General features: G+C 35.9%; 1 non-coding gene across 1 annotated transcript; it reads right to left on the reverse strand.

The window, feature by feature from the left end:
• Window positions 1-4,840: 4,840 nt before the first annotated feature.
• LOC121206441 (small nucleolar RNA R71) lies at window positions 4,841-4,947 on the reverse strand. Its single transcript, XR_005901489.1, has one exon. It is a non-coding gene; the product is annotated as a small nucleolar RNA R71 (small nucleolar RNA).
• Between the last annotated feature and the right edge of the window lie 16,943 nt (window positions 4,948-21,890).

Genomic DNA, 21,890 nt, shown 5'->3' on the forward strand with positions numbered 1-21,890 from the left:
AACAACTTCTAACTTTAGCCATTTCCATGGCCTTATACAAAATGAATCAAAATGAGAAGTAAGCCAACACATTTGGCCAATAAGCAATGACATAGAATCATAAGGTCAGGGTCCTATACATGCCATAATCAAAATAAACAGATCTAACTATACCAAGTACTTCGATTGATAGTGTGATTGATGCCTCTAACGTCCGTTGGTCCATGAGCTAACTAGGTGGCACTATAAGAAAATGGAAAGAAAATAGGGTAAGCATAAAGCTTAGTAAGTTGCATGCAATAAATATAATAACAAATTTCCCATTCATGATCATGCTCATAGTACTTAAGTAGGCATAAGCACAACTTACTCATCACTAGCCAATACATTTCACATAGCATATATTGAGCTCACATCTCATACATTTCAAATAGGTACCTGTACCACTCACAACATGGTTATACTTTCCTTGTTTAACTTAAACTGTGGCTCTCATCGTTGAACCACTTGGAATGCTATTGGATATTCATTAAGCCTTAAACATAGGGTGTAATGCCGATGCCATGTCCCAGACATGGTCTTACACTGACTATCAAAATCAAGGCCGACTCCATGTCCCAAACATGGTCTTACACTGGCTCTCATATCTCTGTGCCGATGCCATGTCTCAGACATGGTCTTACACTGACACATCTCATAGCCGATGCATGTCCCAGACATGTCTTACACTCGCTTACATCTCGAGGCCGATGCATGTCCCAGACATGACTTACACTAGCTCTCGTCTCAATGTCGTTGCCATGTCCTAGACATGGTCTTACACTGGCTCTCATAATGTGGCCGATGCATGTCCTAGACATGTCTTACACTAGTGCACAAATGACCTAAATGTCATGGCACGAATATCCGATTTGTTCTTAAGGTTCACCCGAGAGTTCTATTATCTCAATTATCATCAAGTATTTTCATTACCACAATTAAGCAATTTATGCTGTATCAATTTAAACACTTATAAGCACAAAAAAAATTATTATTTACATAAAACTTACCTCGGTATTCAAAATTTGGCGTTTATCTCGGCTTATTCCGCTAGTTTGGCTTTTCCCCGGTCTAGGCCTGAATTTTTTAATTCTTGATCTATAACGATAAAAATTCACGAATTTAATCATTTTATTAGTCTAAGTACTCAACAATTTAAAATTGGGTAAAATGACCATTTTACCACTAGACTTTTGCAAAATGACCATTTTACCCTTAGGTTCGAAAATTGATTTTTATCATATTTTCTCACTAATCAAGCCTAGCCGATCACTTTTTATACTAAAAGCAGCTACAATTCTCCTTATTTCACACATTTATCACCTATTTTACAACTTCCTTTGTTAGGGTTTTCATGGAAACTACTTCATAAAAGTTGTTTATTACACTTTAGTAACTCATTTTCTTCCATAAAATTTCAGAAAGAAACATGAACACACTCATGGTAAAGCCGTAGACTTTCAACCATTTTACAAAATAGTCCCCTCATTTGAAAGCCTATGTTACAAGGTTTCTAAAAGTACAAAAATATTCAAGAAAAACTCTCAATTCATTTACTTGCAAAGGCTTTAAGCTACTGAAAATTTTTCAAGCTTCCATGGCCATTTTCTTGGAGAAAAATTGGTGGATAAGAAAGAGAGAGATGAAAAAAATGACAACTTTTACTATTTGTTTTATTTTATTCAGTTTTAACACCTAATTTTACCAAAATTTGACTTTTGACCACCTTGGTCTCCTATGGCTGGCCATGCTATTCTAAAGGGTCTAATTGTCCTTTAAAGACCTCCAATTTAGGTTCTCTAGCTATTTGACACCCTTAGCTATCAAAATAGGACTTTTGTACTTTATGCGATTTAGTCATTTTTCACAATTAAGCATGAAATCACTAAAATTACTTCACCAAATTTTTCATGCACTAATATAACTTAAAATTAATAATAAAATGATTTCTATGAATTTGGATTAGTGGTCCCAAAATCGCTGTTTTGACTAGGCCCAAATTCAGGCTGTTTCAGGGAAAAGAGACAAGGGATATTCGGCCAATGCATAAAAGGAGGTGGTGACGGCTCAAAACCGATTAAGAGAGCTAGCAAGGATTTGAAAAAGTTTTATGGAGGAAAGAAAAGGGTATTCGGTCTAAGAGAGCAATGGTTGAGAGAGGGAAAAAGAATAGAGAAGGGAAAAGAAGGTATTCGGTCAAACAACAAACCGAATGAGAGAGAGAGAAGATGGAGTTGTTCAATCAAGAAAAGAAACCGAGGGGAAAAACTTGTCAAACCCAGAATGATTCTTTGCTACACTCGATCCCAAGAAAAGTAAAATGAAAGAACCCGATGAGAGAAAAATATGGTAACACTAGAGATAGAATTCGGCACCAAGGGAGAAAAGAACCAAAATGCAAAAGTCAGATCGTCCCTAGCCGAATTCTGAGTGCCTAAAGTTTAAATTCGGCACAGCTCCTCCACAACCTCAACATCCCAAATTTTCCTCCTAAAATCTCTCCATCATAATCTCTTCAACCACCCATTCAAAATCCACTCCACTCAGTAGTGTTTCGGTCAACTTCTACTACCCATACGACAAAGGCAGCAAAATAAAACACTCTACTGCCCCCACCAGGATTCGAACTTTAATCCTCTAACATATGTAACACACCACTTACCCCCTAAACCAGTAGGCTCTTTATGTCGTAAAATTCTCATATTTATTTAAGAAGCCTACTGATTAGCGACAGAGTTATTCAAGTAAGAAACATGATAAACCATAATATATAAATTTTTACCCCATGCTTGGCATATTTATGGATGATTTTTCCTTAGTTTCGTTGAATTTGATGCTCCTAATCCTTTAATTTCATGTTTTTATACTCAGAAAAGCTTAGGATACCAAAAAGAGCGAGAAACAGCAAAAAAACAGACAAATTAGGCCTAAATTAGTGTTTCACACGGCCTAGGCACTTTCACACGGGTGATCCACACGCCTGTGTGTGACACCCGGGTAGACCACACGCCCGTGTGTCATGGCCATGTCGACATTAATCCAAGTCAGAATTGCACACGGCCTAAGCACCTTCACACGGGCGTGGCACATGACCGTGTCCCTGTCGAGCCCAAGTCTAGTTCTACTCAGAAAAGGCTAATTTTGGGCTATTTTGGGCATTCAAAAGTCTATATAAACACCCTAGAAGACGATTAGAGGGGACACGCAGAATTAAAGGCGGAAAATACTCAAGGACAGCCATCAGAACCACATCAGAGGCAGGACCTACATCAAGGCTGGAGAATTCCATCCAATTTCCTAGAAGTTCTTTGGTTTTCTTTATGTTTTGTTGTTTCCCAAACTTTGAGATGTTTTCCATTATTATTATGAACTAAACTCCCTAAATACCTAGGGGAGATGAAACCTAAGACGGATCTTATTACTAGTTGAATTATATGATAAATACTTATTCTTATTCTTAATTGTGAGTTCTAATCCTTGCTTTAATATTCTAGGATATTAATTCAGGTTTTTGATGTGCTTATTCAGTGGAGCAAAAGTCCCTGTTTAAGAGTAGATCATTCATAATTAAGCGGAGTTGCATGCAATCCTAGAGATAGGACGACATAAATCTATCGGATTAGAGTCAAATCTAATAAGGGAATCCATAGATCGAGTTAATATGACAATAGGGGTTTTAATTAGAAAGAGATTTCAATTAATCAACCTAGAGTAAGTTGTTTTTAGTATCGAGAGAGATATTAACATAAATCAGGGATTTCTACGGATTAGGTCAAGTGAATAAATCGTCTAACTCAAAGGTAATAAGTGAAGTCTAGGTGGATTTCTCCTTGGGTATTGTCTTCTTTATCGGTTTTCTAAAAAGTATTTTTCAACCTTAATCTCTGTCGTAATCTTAGTTAATTAGATAATTAGTTTTAGATAAAACATTCTCTTAATTTTTTAGGCTAGATAATAAAAAGATAGTAATTACTAGTACTTTTAGTCCTCGTGGATACGATATTTCTGGTCTCACCATAACTATACTACTGTTCGATAGGTGCACTTGCCTTAAGTCAAATTTTTAGTTAGTTTCACGACCATCAAGTTTTTGGCGTCGTTGCCGGTGATGAAGATATTAGGAATGCTTAATTTTTATTACTTTAGCCATTCTTTATTTTTATTCCAATTTAATTTTGTTTTTAATTTTTCTTAATTACTAAATTTTATTTTTTTTACTTCTAGCAGGTTTTTATAGTTTATGACTAGAAGAAGTCCGTCAGGATCTCTACTTTTCGACAGTGAGATCGAAAGCACAGCCCGCAGAAACCAAATAGAAATAAGATGAAGACTTCAATACATAGAGGAAGGACAAGAGTACGAGATTCATACCACAATCGAGGAGATGGATGAAAATCAGAATAATCTGCTACCTCCTGTGGTTGCTGCAAATCCAGTAAATCAAAATCCTGCTCCTCGTACTATGTATGATTATGCTAAACCTACTTTAACAGGAACTGAATCGAGTATAGTTAGGCCCGCTGTTGTTGTAAATAATTTTGAACTGAAACCTAAAACTATTCAAATGATATAACAGTTTGTCCAGTTTGATGGTTTGCAGGACGAGGATCCAAACACTCATTTACCAAATTTTTTAGAATTCTGCGACACCTTTAAGATCAATGGCATTTCTAATGTTGCCATTCTCCTTCGGTTGTTTCCATTCTCATTGAGGAACAAAGCTAAATAGTGGTTAAACTCGTTACCACGAGGGTCAATCACTATTTGGGAACAAATGACCGAAAAATTTTTGCTTAAATATTTTCTGCCGGCTAAAACGGCTAAATTGAGGAATGATATCTCTTCTTTTGTGTAGATGGATCTAGAAACTCTTTATGATGCGTGGGAGAGATACAAGGACTTATTAAGAACGTGCCCTCACCATGGATTACCTCTATGGCTACAGGTTCAGACTTTTTACAATAGTGTGAACCCTTCAACAAGGCAATTGATCGACACAGCCGCCGGTGGAACTTTAAACAATAAAACACCTGAAGAGGCTTACAAATTTATTGAAGAGATGTCACTGAATAACTATCAGTGGCAAGTTATGAGAACGAAGCCGACAAAAGCAGCTGGTGTTTTCAACCTCGACGTGGTGACTATGCTATCTAACCAAGTAGAACTTTTAAATAAAAAGATTGATGGTTTGTATGGTTCTACTCAGGTACATCCAGTGATGAGGTGTGATTCAAATGAAGGAAGAGTACACAACACAGACTATGCATCGAAAACCCTAGCACCGAGGAGGAACAAGTCCATTATATGGGTAATAATTCTAGATCTCAAAATAACCCGTATAGTAACACTTATAATGCAGGATGGAGGAGCCATCCCAATTTCTTGTGGGGTGGTCAAGGAAATCAAAAACCAAAACATCCTCCAAGTTTTCAGCAACCACCTTACCAACAAGAGAAAAAAATGAACCTTGACGAGATGCTTACAAAATTCATCTTGGTGTTAGAAACTCGTTTTTAGAATATCAAAACAGCACTTAAGAATAAAAAAGCATTGATTTAAGGACTCGAAACTCAAATAGGATATTTTGCTAAGTTGTTTTCTGAACGACCATAAGGTAGCATGCCCAGTAACACAGAAACTAGCCCAAAGGAGCAACTCCAGGCCATTACTGTTTGCGACGAAGAAGGGTTAGTTGAATCTAAATTTGAAAAGAGGCAGGAGGCTGTGGTGAGTAATGGTAAGGATGAGATGAATCATGGTACACAAGAGCCGGTAAGTAAAAAGTATAAAACTGGTGTGCCATATCCTAAGGTGACAAGGAAAGACCACATGGACGAACAATTCAGCAAATTCCTTAAATTATTAAAAAAATTACATATTAACTTACCGTTTATTGAAGCTCTTTCGCAGATGTCAAACACAGTGAAATTTTTAAAGGAGCTCTTGGCTAATAAAAGAAAGTTAGATGATGCGTCATAGGTGGAATTAAACATAGATTGCTCAGCCATTCTACAGAATAAGCTACCAAACAAGTTGAAAGATCTAGGGAGTTTTACGATTCCTTGCTTAATAGGTAGTTTAAATATTAATAATGCGTTGGCTAATCTAGGGGCGAGCATTAATGTTATGCCCTGTAAATTGTTTAAACAACTAGGTCTTGGGAAACCAAAACAAACTAGGATGAGCATTCAACTGGCAGATAAAACAATTAGGTTTCCTAAGGGTATCATTGAAGAAGTGCTAGTCAAAATTGATATATTTATATTCCCAGTTGATTTTTTTGTTCTAGACATGGAAGAGGATAGTGACGTGCTTTTGATTTTAGGACGACCCTTTTTAGCAACTGTTAGGACTATCAATGATGTTGGCACAGGAGAACTAATACTTCGTGAAGGAGATGACACGATTGCTCTCCAAGCTCGTGATTCGACTAAATTATCTAGTAAGCAAGATGGCTATACAAGTTCTGTTGATATGAATAACATTATGGATCAAACTCCTTTTCAGGAAACCCTTAGGACGAACGTGATGGAGCCACATTTTAATCCATGCAATAAAAACAGAACGACTCATGAAGAACGGAGGCTTCAGCTTGATGAACTAGACGAATGGCGAACACATGTCAAGGAGAAACCAAAAGCATACAATGAATCAAAGCGGCACCACGATAGGCTCAAGGATGAAACAACGTAATTTAAAGTTGGGGATAAAGTTTTGTTAGATGAAAAGGACCCCTGAATTGCTACTTCAGAGCTTAATGCAAACGGAGTGACTCTTTTCATGGTACTGAATGTTTTCCCATACGGTAAGTCGAGGTAAATCATTCTCAATTCGGCACTTTAAAGGTAAATATTACTCGACTTAGACTTTATGTGGATGATAGAATTGATAGTGAGAAAAAGGAGTCTCGACTCTGTGATCCGCCATAACAATGTGAATGAGAGGTAAGTTGAGCTTAGACTCTAAATAAGCGCTTCTCGGGAGGCAACTCGAGCACTAACACCACTAACTAGTTTATTTTAGCTATTTTCCGTGTTTTTATGCAGGAACAGTGACCCACACGGCCTAGACACACGAGCATCTCTTTGGCCGTGTGGAAATAGGGCTGAAATTTTCCAAAAATTGACATACACACGGCCTACGATAGATCCACACGGGCGTGCGACACTGCTGTGTGGACCACACGGCCAGGACACACGGGTGTGTCCTAGGCTGTGTGAAACCTGGAGCTTACTTTTTCAAATTTTAAACAAGTTAGAGAGTTACACGGGCAGGGCACACGGCCATGTAGGATATCACACGGGCGTGGGAGAAACGAACAACATAGAACATGGTCATGCGATACGGCCGTGTGAACCACATAGCCAAGACACAAGGGCGTGTCCCTAGCCCGTATGACGATTGGACATTTAATTTTCACGACAAACAAGGGCTAAACTCGAGCTACACGGGTGTGTGACAAGACTGTGTGGCCCAACACGGGCCTCCAACGGTCGTGTCCCCTTTTTAAAACCCCCTAAACCCTAACTTTCACTTTTATATTCTTGTTCTAAAATTTCCCTCCAAACCCTAGCCGCCGCAACCCCTTTTTTCCCCCACTCCGGCCACCACCTAGCTTCTCTCCTTGCTCTCATTCTCTTTCTTTCCTTCTCTTTTCTTTATTTCTTTCCTCTTTCTTTCACTTTCTCCCCTCTCCTCTTTCTTTCTCATTTTTTATCTTAACCAAACAGCCACCCCCACCCTCTCCCTTCTTCACGCAGCACAACCAAGCCCTCACACCCGTGCCCCCTTCCCTCCGCACCCTACCGTCGGTCAACTACCACCGTTTGTTGGTCTCATTTTTTCCCATTTTTATTTTCAGTTTATGTTTATTTTATTTAATCTTCATTTACTTCTTTATTACTTATTTTCTTTATTATTATTATTACTTTTAATTTTCTTTGCTCTTTTTAATGACATTTCTAGTTCATATTACTTAGTTTTCCATTTTAGTATTCGGGGTTTTATTTGATAAAATTATTTTCTATTTATTATTGTCTCATCTGTATTTTTGTTATTGGCTGCATTATATTAGGACTAGTGGATTATTGATGCTAGTTGCATATTAACTTTTCTTATTACTATGCTCATTTTTAAATTTTATCACTCATTATTAGTATCCTTTAGGTTTTCGCATAATTTTTCTTCGTTTGCTTATTGTTCTCATTTATTTATTTTTATTATTATTATTTCTGACATTATTATTAGTCTCTCTTGCTTCTGTTGGTTTATTTATTTACTTTTTTTTATTTTTGTTCGTTCTTTTTAGGCACGAGGCAAGAAGATTGCCGTCCCCACTTCAAAAAAGCGGAAGGGCCCAGGCACAACCTCCTCGAGCGCCTCGACCAAAGGTCGTCATCCTTTGTTTCGATTCTCCTCCAACCCATAGGACAACTTGTTTCAACTTTTGCGCGTGCGACCACTAGGTGTGGGCCGTTGTATTGATTGGGCCGCTTTGGAGTAGGTTTACCTTGCTCACCTTGTTTGATTCCATTTCGATATTGCCCCGTGGAATCGATTCTTTGCAATTATCGAGCCCACCTACTTGGAGCTGACCTTGGAGTTTTGTACTACGTTCCATCTACAGCATGTGATGAATACACATGACGAGGCTAGTACTATCATTTTTAGACTTGGTGGACTTGTAAGGCACATGAGTGTACCAGATTTCGGAGCTGCTTTGGGCCTTTACACGGAGGAGTTCATGGCTTCCAAGAATTTTTTACAACTTCACCGACACATACACTACTCGCCCTCTTGCTATTGGACCGACCTTACAGCAAGTACTGTTTCCTATGACGCAAGTCGCTCAAAGGCGACTTCTCTTCCTCCAACACTACGCTACATCCATGCTATATTGGCTCATACATTGACTAGAAGGAGAGAGAACACTGGCGTCGTCAGCACCATCGATGCTTACTTCTTATGGAGCATGGCGACTGGTCATGTATTTGACTTGGCATATTTTATCACCCTCGCTTTTTGCCACTAGACAGATTGCCATAGGAGGGGTCCCATTTGCCTTGGACCCTACATGCCTCGCTCGACACTTCGGCCTCTTCAACACTCCAGAAATGTCATCGACACTCACACTAGTAGGCCAGATGTCCCCTCAAGGAATATTTAGCATGATCCACATGAGGATGATAGAGCGACGCCATAGATTCGACCCCCTTCAGTACAGACTCGTTCAGTCTGATGACCAAGATGAGCCAGAGGACATTACTGATGATGTCCTTCCCCCTCACGAGGAGCCACCCCTACCACCAACACCAAGTCATCGACCTCCTGCTACCACTTTGATAGATTTATCCGAGTGATTCACTCGCTTTGAGCAGCAGTGCTTTGAGCGGTTCGACAGCATTGATGCCACTCTTCGACAGATTTGCCACCACCTCCACATCTCTCCTTCGGCACCTTCGACCCACGAGGCATCTGATGATGAGGACCTTTGAATCCCTTTATTTTACTATTATTTTATTTTTATTTTTATTTCAATTCTATTTTGTCTCTTATTTATTTTTGAAGACTTATGTTTTCTATTCTGAACCATGTTTATACTTATAATGATTCTCAAGTAATCCCTTAATTCTCTTCCACAGTGGTGTTTATTTTCTTATTAGTAACTCAGAATCATACCTTTTATTCAGCTTTCTCCACAAATCTTGCTTGTATTCTTCCAAGGATTACATCCAAAATCAAGGCAGTTTCGCTTCTCTCCCTCTCTTCTGATATTATGCTTATGTTGCTATTATCTATATTTGTACATTGAGGACAATGTACATCTTAAGTGTGGGGAGGTTATTTATGTGATTATCAGAAAATCCTTGAATTTTTATCTTATTCTCAAATAATTTTCTCACATTATTATTAGAGTAAATTTTGATTGATTTATGATTTTTATTGATATGTTTTGAATTAAATCATAGGTAACTGTGCATTGGTTGTTTAAACTTTAAGACATTAGAGAATCAAGCATGATAAGTTGACTTTTGAGAAGTACAATTGCTAGGTTGTTTCCCTGAATTGAGGTATTATCTTGAAGTTTTGAATTCATAGGATTGACATCAAATACCCATAATTTTCGTGAGATTTTGAGCCTTTTAGAGCATATATCTTTCTTGCTCACTGATTTTATTGGTTACGAGTGTGTCAGCATTGATTTGTTATTCTAGAACTTGCAATGGTTATACATGTCAAGACCACCCCTTTGATTTGATATACTAAAATGATAAAGGCACTTAGGTTTTACCCCATTTACTCCACAAAAAGCCTACCCACACTAGTAGGCCAAATGTCCCCTCAAGGAATATTTAGCATGATCCACATGAGGATGATAGAGCGACGCCGTGGATTCGACCCCCCTCAGTACAGACTCGTTCAGTCTGATGACCAGGATGAGCCAGAGGACATTACTGATGATGTCCTTCCCCCTCACGAGGAGCCACCCCCACCACCACCACCAAGTCACCGACCTCCTGCTGCCACTTTGACAGATTTATCCGAGTGAGTCACTCGCTTTGAGCAGCAGTGCTTTGAGCGGTTCGACAGCATTGATGCCACTCTTCAACAGATTTGCCACCACCTCCACATCTCTCCTTCAGCACCGTCGACCCACGAGGCATCTGATAATGAGGACCTTTGAATCCTTTTATTTTACTATTATTTTTATTTTTATTTTTATTTCAATTCTATTTTGTCTCTTATTTATTTTTGAAGACTTATGTTTTCTATTCTGAACCATGTTTATACTTATAATAATTCTCAAGTAATGCCTTAATTCTCTTCCACAGTGGTGTTTATTTTCTTATTAGTAACTCAGAAGCATACCTTTTATTCAGCTTTCTCCACAAATCTTGCTTGTGTTCTTCCAAGGATTACATCCAAAATCAAGGCAGTTTTGCTTCTCTCCCTCTCTTCTGATATTATGCTTATGTTCTATATTTGTACATTGAGGACAATGTACATCTTAAGTGTGGGGAGGTTATTTATGTGATTATCAGAAACTCCTTGAATTTTTATCTTATTCTCAAATAATTTTCTCACATTATTATTAGAGTAAATTTTGATTGATTTATGATTTTTATTGATAAGTTTTGAATTAAATCATAGGTAACTGTGCATTGGTTGTTTAAACTTTAAGACATTAGAGAATCAAGCATGATAAGTTGACTTTTGAGAAGTACAATTGCTAGGTTGTTTCCCTGAATTGTGGTATTATCTTGAAGTTTTGAATTCATAGGATTGACATCAAATACCCATAATTTTCGTGAGATTTTGAGCCTTTTAGAGCATATATCTTTCTTGCTCACTGATTTTATTGGTTACGAGTGTGTCAACATTGTTTTGTTATTCTAGAACTTGCAATGGTTATACATGTCAAGACCACACCTTTGATTTGATGTACTAAAATGATAAAGGCACTTAGGTTTTACCCCATTTACTCCACAAAAAGCCTACCCACATAATTGACCCTTAGTGAACCCCTTTGAGCCTTAACTATTAATTCTTAATTTTCCCCTTAATAGTAGCCCTCAACTTAACCCTTTTTGATTTGTTAAGAAATTTTCCCTTCTCATTGACTCCCTTTTTATCGAGATTTGATTTGATTAGTTACCTAACTATGTTCGTTCATTCCAGTTGCCGAATTATTTTTTGTTATGTACTTTCCATTATTGTTCTTATTCTTAAAAAAAACTGTATATTCATTCAAATTTCATATTGTTCCAAAGAGCTTGGAATAGTTATCATATTGAGAGAAAAGCTCCCTTCATTAGTTTTAGTTAGTGTTAATTCTAGCACTTGTTTGTAATTCAGTGATTAGTTTTGTTTTCTAAGTTTGGTAATCTATTAAATTAATCTCAATTCTAACCCTTTTTTGCAGCCTTTATCCATACCTTTAACCCAAGCCCTATTACAACCCTGTTAAAGACCTTTTGATTTGTGTATCATCTTATTATAGTGGTGGAGATTTGATTTTCATGCAAGCCTATGTAATAAATTTTCATGTTTGACTATTGAGTGCTTAATTATTGAACCTTAAACACTTTGAGTGATTTGAGTGAATCTTTAGTAAGGAATGTAACCCATGTCAATTTGAAATTAAAGGTAATTACTTAGATAAAGGGGATACTACGATTTTATGATTGAAATGCTCAATTTGGATTTTTGGAAACTTTAATGTTCTTTTAGTTAAGCTTTCAATGTATGATTGCTAGGATTACTTCGAAACATTATTGATGAGAATTATAAGTTGAGAAGGATTTATTTTATTTGTGAGTTGAGGATTATGCTTGAGGACAAGCAAATGCTTAAGTGTGGGATATTTGATAAACCATAATATATACATATTTTTACCTCATGCTTGCATATTTATGGATGATTTTTCCTTGGTTTCATTGAATTTGATGCTCCTAATCCTTTAATTCATGTTTTATACTCAGGAAAGCTTAGGATAGCAAAAGAACGAGAAACTGGCCAAAACGGACAAATTGGGCCTAAATCAGTGTTTCACACGGCCTAGGCACTTCCACACAGTGATCCACACGCCCGTGTGGGACACACGGGTAGACCACATGCCCATGTGTCATGGCCGTATCGACATTAATCCAAGTCAGAATTGCACACGGTCTGAGCACCTTCACACGGGCATGGCACACGGTCGTGTCCCTGTCGAGCCCAAGTCTAGTTCTACTTGGAAAAGGCTAATTTTGGGCTATTTTAGGCATTTTAAAGTCTATATGAACACCCTAGAAGATGATTAGAGGGGACACGCAAAATTAAAGGCGGAAAATATTCAAGGACAACCATCAGAACCACCTCAGAGGTAGGATCTACATCAAGACTGAAGAATTCCATCCAATTTCCTAGAAGTTCTTTGGGTTTCTTTATTTTATGTTGTTTCCCAAACTTTGAGATGTTTTCCATTATTATTATGAACTAAACTCCCTAAATACCTAGGGGAGATGAAACCTAAGACGGATCTTATTACTAGTTGAATTATATGATAAATACTTGTTCTTATTCTTAGTTGTGAGTTCTAATACATGCTTTAATATTTCAGGATATTAATTTAGGTTTTTGATGTGCTTATTTAGTGGAGAAAAAGTTCCTGTTTAAGAGTAGATCATTTATAATTAAGCGGAGTTACATACAATCCTAGAGATAGGACGACATAAATCTGCTGGATTAGAGTCAAATATAATAAGGGAATCCATAGATCGAGTTAATGCGACAATAGGGGTTTCAATTAGAAAGAGATTTCAATTAATCAACCTAGAGTCAGTTGTTTTTAGTCTTGAGAGAGATATTAACATAAATTAAGGATTTCTACGGATTAGGTCAAGTGAATAAATCGTCTAACTCAAAAGTAATAAGTGAAGTCTAGGTGGATTTTTCATTGGGTATTGTTTTCTCTATCGATTTTCTAAAAAGTATTTTTCAACCTTAATCTCTGTCGTAATCTTAGTTAATTAGATAATTAGTTTTAGATAAAACATTCTCTTAATTTTTTAGGCTAGATAATAAAGAGATAGTAATTACTAGTACTTTTTGTCCTCGTGGATACGATATTTTCGGTCTCACCATAACTATACTACTGTTCGATAGGTGCGCTTGCCTTAAGTCAAATTTTTAGTTAGTTTCACGACCATCAAAACATAATTTTTGTACAAATCAAGGCTTGAACCCAAGACTTCTCAGACACTTCACGGGACACTTAACCACTGAAGCAGACACACAATTGTGTCACAACCATACAAAAATAATTATTTAAGATTTGGGGCGTTACAAAATGAATCTATATAGCCATTTCACATACAATTTATACTCAATGTTTTTCCTCTTAAACCATCATTGCTGAATCACAAAGTTGATTATAACCATCATGTAACACCCCTAACCCGTATCCAACACCAGACAGGGCTTGAGGTATTACCGGAACTTTACACTTTCAGTGTACTAACTCGGGTCACAAAATTTCATTTGAATTAAAACCTTTCAATCATGAACATCTTGTCCCTTGTATAGGCCTTTGAGACCTATAATATATCGGAAGGCAATGCGGGACAAATTCAGACACGTTTGATAAACATTGGGCTTCTCGGAAGATTTTCTTTATCATGAAGTGTCACACGCCCGTGTAGGTGGGCCGTGTGGACTCACACACCCGTGTATCTTGGGGCACGCCCATGCCCTTCAACCGTGGGCAACACTGACTTATCAACAAGGCCATGAAACATGCCCGTGCTGCCTGCCCGTGGACGACACTGTCATTTTAACACGGCTATGGCGCACGCTCGTGTGGCTTACCCGTGTAAGACTTTGAGCTAAAATTTTGAGTGCAGAGGCCACACGGCCATAGCACACGCCCATAGGAGAAAATCGTGTGTCACACAAGGTCTAGACACAAGCCCGTGTATCCAACCATGTGGACTCTAATAGGCTATTTTCCAAGCCTTTAGTCACCCCTTTCTACTACTTGTGCCTAGCGGTTACCAAGTTTGATAGAGAACATAATTTACGCGTGTAAATAATCTTAATGGAAATAGTTGTTTAGAAACCTCATATCATTGGTTTCATACATAAATGGTTATTTCCTCTTTAGAGTCATGAGTTCTCATGTTACATTAATCCATCCGAAATTGGCTCATTCATGTAACTCATTGCCAATGAGAACAACCCGTCATTAGTAATTAAAACCATGTATAATATCGTAGGTCATAGCCTACTTAAATTAAGCCAAATTTTCATGGCCATATACAAAGAAATAAACATATTTTACATGCCTTAACTTGGCAAATCAAATGACTCATATAATAAAATACTCAAAAATACTATACATGCCATTTAACAAAATAAACAAAGTCTTTATACCAAAGCTTGTTTAGTTGATAGTATGTTGACTCTCCAATTGTCCTCCAATCCGTTCGAGTCCTCGAGCTCTGTGAGACAGGGAAAAAGAGAGGGGTAAGCATTTACATGCTTAGTAAGCTCAAATAACCAGAAAGTAAACTTACCGAGTAATTAGCATACATCCATACTTAATTCATGAAATCATCCATTATGAAATGATTTCCTATCACATGCACTCAATCAATGAGTTAGTCATATAATCATGTAATTTAACTAGATGAGCTCATCATTCAACATTTCATTCACACACACACACACACAGACACACATATATATATCCCATGTTAATCTCGTTGAGTTTTTAGGAAATCTCGATGGAATACCCATTATCCTTCAATTCTTACGAATGATCATTTTACATATATGCACTCCCACGAACCTCACATCATATGGCGGGATTACCAGTCCAGGCTAAATCCCCCATTATATGAACTCGTGAGGTGATGTCGGGATTACTAGTCCAGGCTAAATCAGGCCCAATTCAGATTACCCGTCCGGGCTAAATTCAAAGCACATATATTCTTCGGGAGGCTCGATCATTCAACAAACACCCGTCCGGGCTAGATTCCTTTCCATATTTGAGATCACAGATTACCCGTCCGGGCTAAATCCTTACTGCAACACACGCGGGATCTCAATTCACATGTAAAACATGGTTTATCCATCGAATTCCCTTTTTAACCTCAATCGAGACAGTTATCAACAAGTCATTACCAAAGGTGCATTTCATGCATTTTCATACCATCAATAAATGCAAATATCATGCATTCATAAATCATACAATTATGTATATTAGGGGTTTACTTTAAGTTATCTGAACTTACCTGGTATTCTTTTCGGATTATGTTTTGGTTATTCCGAAACCTTGCGTTTACCACGATTAACCTCCGGAATTTGTTCCTCGGGGTCTATAATAGAAAAATTAACTCATTAATACCCCACATTATACATTTCAAGTTTAATATCTACTCCTAGTCCAAATAACCAATTTTCCCCTAACCTTTGACATTTTTACAATTTAGTCCCTAGGCTCGTATAATGAAACACACGCAATTTCTATCTCACCCAAGCCTAGCCGAACATTTTTATCTCTTATGGTAGCCCACATTATCAATTATTTCTCATTTCTACCACACATTTACATCTTTTGCAAAATGGTCCTTATAAGGGTTTCTCATGAAAAACAACTAGAAAAAGATGTTTAACGCACATTAATCTTTCATATTACTCCATAGTCCATCAAAACACAATTAAATCATGCATGGGTAAATTTTTAAACATGAACCCTAGCATGAAATATGGGTAGAAATGGAGAGATCAAGTTACTGGGATTTCAAAAATACCAAGAACATGAAAAACGGGGCTTGGGAGCACTTACTATTGAGCTTGAAAATTGAAGAAACCCTAGCTATGGTGTCCTCCAAATTTCGGCAGCTATGGGAAGAAGATGAGCATATTTTTGCTCCATTTTTCTTTTTTTATTTCATTAAAATGCCTAATGACCAAAATGCCCTTATGCCCTTTCTTTAAAATTTTATCCATGCAAGCCCATTTTTGTCCAAAAATTTAGAATTTGGGAAAATTGCTCTCCAAGACCTTCTAATTCATAATCTAAAGCAATTTCATACAAATTTCTTCTAGAAACCAAGTTTTCAATTTATTCAATTTAGTCCCTAATTTCCAATTGGACATCTTATACTTAGAATTTCTTCATGAAACTTTAACACATGCATATACTAATATTCTAGGCCTCATAATAACCATAAAATAAATATTTTGATGCCATATTTGTTGTCCCAAGACCACTATTCTGACTAGGCCCTATTTCGGGATGTTACACATCACATATATTTTCAACATATAACCAAATACACAAGTACATTATAAACAATTTCCAAACCAATTCATATTACAAATTATACTTTTCAACAATTAGTCATTAACCAAATATAGATATATATCCAAAACACAAAACTTACATACCATATAATAAACATATAAAAAAAACTCTTACCATGTTCGGATATAACCAAATAACCTTTAATGCCAAATCACATATAACACCTTAACCAAACATAACAACCAAGTTCACATGTATATTTTATCTTAACATGAACCATAGCTAAATCAACCAAACTTACTTATGTATATACCATGCCGACTCAATCAAACCACATCCAAAATCACCAACCATTCTCAATACATAAAACACATATAAACTTGACTAAAGTTTCATATTCTCTCATAGCATATTAGCGATTTCGCATGGCTTAAGATATACACAACTTCAAACTTAACCAAACATAACCTAGCTTATACATGCCATAATATCAAGTTTAAACTTATAATGTACCAAAAACAGTCGATAGTGTGATAGACTTGCTGACAATCCCCGAGCTCATATCTAGACTTCAAAATCTATAAAACAGAGGCAAACATAAACACACACAGTAAGCTATTATACCTTAGTAAGTCATAAGCAAATAAATAATTCAATGTTAATATCAACTCAACTTAACCAAACTAATTTATGCTATCATAATCACATTTATTTTCAAGATCAAGATTTCATATATAACATATACTTCCATAAAACAAACTATACCTTGGCCGAATATACATGTTTCTATTATCAAAATAACATTCAATTTCAAAACCATAGTACCATTTTATAATCGAATATCCATAAACTCATATACATAAATTAGTGAATCATTTCATAAATATTCACATTATATAATCAAAAGGCCGAATATACTTTCCATATGCTCCTACATTTTTCATTTATATCATACATGATTTGCAACACATATCAAGTAACCTACTTACCTTATTTCAAATAGGTAATAAGCTATCACATACCTGATCACTTTAGCTCGTTTTACATTTTCAATCGAAATTATCATTGCCCGTTGAACCATTCGGAATATAATAGGATACTCAGATAATCACATATATCGTACAATGCCAACGTCCCAAACGTGGTCTTACATGCTATCACATATCGATGCCACTGTCCCAGACAGGGTCTTACACGAATCAAATATGATGCCAATGTCCCAGACATGGTCTTACACGTAACCACATATATCGATGCCAACGTCCCAGAAGTGGTCTTACATGAGAACACATATCATAAATCCTATGTCATGACATATGTATCCTAGCTATTCCTAAGGTTCATACGGGGCTTTTGGACATCGTAACTCGGTTGAAACGAACTTATACACATTGCTCCCATGTTTATAACCATTCGACCATCATATATATATACTAATAAAATTCAATTCGGCATTTTAAATTCACATATATTCAAAATTAACAACATTTATTTGCTTATAAACTTACATCGGACAACGAGAATTGGAACGGGACAGCTAATCAACAACTTTGGTTTCCCCCGATCTAAATCTGATTTCTTTGGTTCTTGATCTAAACATATTCAAATTAAACTCATTCAAACATATTTTCACTCATTATAGCCCAAGAACACATAAATGGGAAAATTACCATTTTACTCCTGACATTTCACACTTTTTACAATTTAGTCCAAATTGCACAAAACACAAAACATGCAAAATTTGCACACACCATGCTTAGGCCAAATGTTCCTTGTGTTCATAAAAGTCCATACATTTAATTTATTTCACATTTTAGTCCCTCAATTTATTATTTTTTCAATTTAGTCCTAATTACTCAAAATCATCAAAAATTCCAATACAAAACATGTTAATCCAAAACATATCTTTCATATTTCATCAATAACATCACAAAAACCAATTATTCATCAATGGAATAACTCAAAATATTCATAAAAATCATAAATTCAAGCATGGGCTTTGTACATTACACTGCAACGATATCAAAAACATAAAAATTATAAAAACCGAGCTAGTTACATACCCTAATCAAGCTAGTCTTTGGCCGAAACTTAAATTCTTTTTTTATTTCTTTATTTTTGTTATTCAGTCAGCACAAAAAAATATGAACACAATGGCTTTTAATTTTTGTTTTATTATAACATATATTATTTAACATTTTACCTTTTTAACCTTTATTAATAATAATAAAACTATATAATATAAGGTCACTACAGTCCATCACTAACTCCAATGGACTAATTACATTATAAGTGCTCCATATTAATAAGACAAGTTCAATTAAGTACTTCATATTTAACTATTAACTTTTCACTTTACGCGATTAAGCCCTTTTATTAAATCAGGCACTCAAACGATAAAATTAAAACACGAAAATTTCACGGATATTAATCCACTCATAATAAACACAAAAGATAATTTTAAATACGAATTCATGTTCTCGAAACCACCTTTCCAAATAGGGTCTAAATCGAGTTGTTACAATCCTATTCATCTGACATATCAGATCTAGTTATCGGGTAGTGTAAGTGCTGTTCTATGCGAGATCTTGCATTGTTTTGATTTCACTTATAGTTGTTGCCATGGTCGAATGCTCTGATGCCTTAACATGATTTTTAGTTACTGATTTTTAAGTATTCTTTCAATCTTAGGTACTTATTTGAATGTCCCGAATCAACAGTAAAGTCAAATTTCATTCGTGCCCTTGTTTCACATCAAATCAATGTAAGTTACCGTGACGATTTGGATCTAAAATTTTTTTGGTGTAACACTGATTTGGCCAAACCCTTGGGGTGTTCAAGGCTAGTTTTAATAGTATTTTACGCGTTAAATGCTACAATTTAGTTTTAGGCACGTTTAAGGTTTAAGTGTGGTAGTGCAAACGTGCAGATTAGTGCTAGGGACTTGCGAATTGACGTGTGGGTCTTTTCCTTTGTTTAATTAGTCTAAAATTTGTATAAAATATGTTTAAATGAAAATTTTCTTGCTGGTTATTGAATGGCTGAATGGCGTAATTGCTAATAAAAGAGGTGTCAAGCTAGTACGTACTCTAATTGAAAGCTGATTGCTATAAGTGTTGTTGGGACCGATTATGATGTGTATGAGCTTAATGTGATTTATGCCTTTGTGCTGTAATTTTTTGATAGTGTATTTGGTATATAAAATCTTTGTTTGCTAAGTTCTATTGAAAATATGTGAATTGTATGCATGTATAGCATGTTGAATTTGAGACACTGATTGATGTGCATGTAAAATGCCATGTATGATACTGAGTTTGTATTTATTTAAAATTACATACCTTATGTGAAAAGGACTGTATGGAAAGCATGTATGCATGCTACTGTTACTATAAATGAAAAGTATGCTAGGCATATACCGACACTGACTATTGATATGCATGTTAAGCATGCCATGTATTGAGATGAAAATGATAGCATGGTTTGCTCACTAATTGTATGCCATTTTGCATCTGCATGGGTGGGTTATTATGGTTTATGGAGGAGTTTCGTGGAGTACTGACAATAGTTAAAGCCCGCATATTATGTCAGTGCACAACATTGGGATTACCGAGGAGAATGACGATTTGATTGCATTATTGGTAGCTTGTCCACACTATTAGCCATTTATCTGCATTACCAATACTAGTGCCTGTCCACAATACTTGTAGCTTGTCTACATATATATTACAGTTTATTTGCACTAATGTATAGATGGTTTATCCACATCGAGCTTCAGCTCGCACTATTTGGTCTTCAGTAGACAGGTTCGGGGGAACTCGTGGTATGTAGCGAATGATAAGGTAGGAACCTTTGCATTGCATCATTTGCATCATACCATGCTCATACATTGATTCGTTAATTGCTATGAACTTTTATTGATGCACTGATTGATGAATTGCCAAGTTGTTATAGTTACTGTATTGATGATTCTATAATTTACTATAATTGAACCAATATCTATGTAAATAACTTGTTTGACTCACACTGACTTTCATAAGCTCACTCCTAACTGTGTTTAACTTTTTCAGGTAAAACTAAACTAGGCCGACCTCGGCATACAGAGCGTTGCCCAGACATCAGACTTTTTTAAATAAATAACATAAGTCTATATTGGTTTGGTTTGTAATTTAATTTTGGTTTTGGCTGGATATTTTATTCGGGGTTTTGCAGCATGATACTTAAGCATAATAATAGGGAAATACATGATATCTAGCTTAAATAAAATTTGACATTGCTCACCAATTTCCACTGCATTGTAAAGAAATCATTTTTGAAAAAAAAATCAATAAGGCAACTAGATCCTAAGGACATGAATAATGGTTTTTTCGTTGCATTAGTAACATCGAGTTTTACAAAGCAGATCGACAAACAAAACAATTTTTCTAAAACAACACTTTCAACCACTAAAATGAATCTTAAATACAGAAGACCTAATAAATTGAATGTTTTTAAACAAACTCAAAGTACAGCCATACTTTTTTTTCTCTAAAATGAGTTCATTTAAGGTTTCAAAAGTATCGTAATTACTTAGTCATTTTGGTGGCCAATGCAGTCTTCATAATCTGGCCATAAAGTCTAAGCTGAGTTAGGGAGGTTACATTTAATGGTATTAAATCTAGTTCAAACTCGGCCGAAGTTTTAAAAGGGTCTGCATGCATTCATAGGGTATTTTGGGAAAAACAAGCCACAAAATTTTTTAAAATGATTTTCTTTAAAGAAAAACAAGTCCAAGACTTGATAAATATAACCCTAAACACTAGGAGTGTATTTCTAAAGACTTAAACTAAAATAATTAGTGATTATATTTTCTGAAACTGTAAGATAAGAAACTAAAAACAACTGAAATTAACTAATGAATAATTTTCTGAAAATATAGATCAACTTAAGATCGTAAAGTAAATAATGAACAATAGTAGTATAACAAACCCTGGGCTCAGCATTGAGCCTGCCCAAGTCGAGTCATTTGCCTATTAGGGAATTGTGCCTGACCCTGAGACAAACTACAATGTGATTGTGCCTACTACCGAAGGAAGTGAGCAAA

This window comes from Gossypium hirsutum, chromosome A01 (assembly GCF_007990345.1).
Source record: "Gossypium hirsutum isolate 1008001.06 chromosome A01, Gossypium_hirsutum_v2.1, whole genome shotgun sequence".
NCBI classification, from domain to species: Eukaryota; Viridiplantae; Streptophyta; class Magnoliopsida; order Malvales; family Malvaceae; genus Gossypium; species Gossypium hirsutum.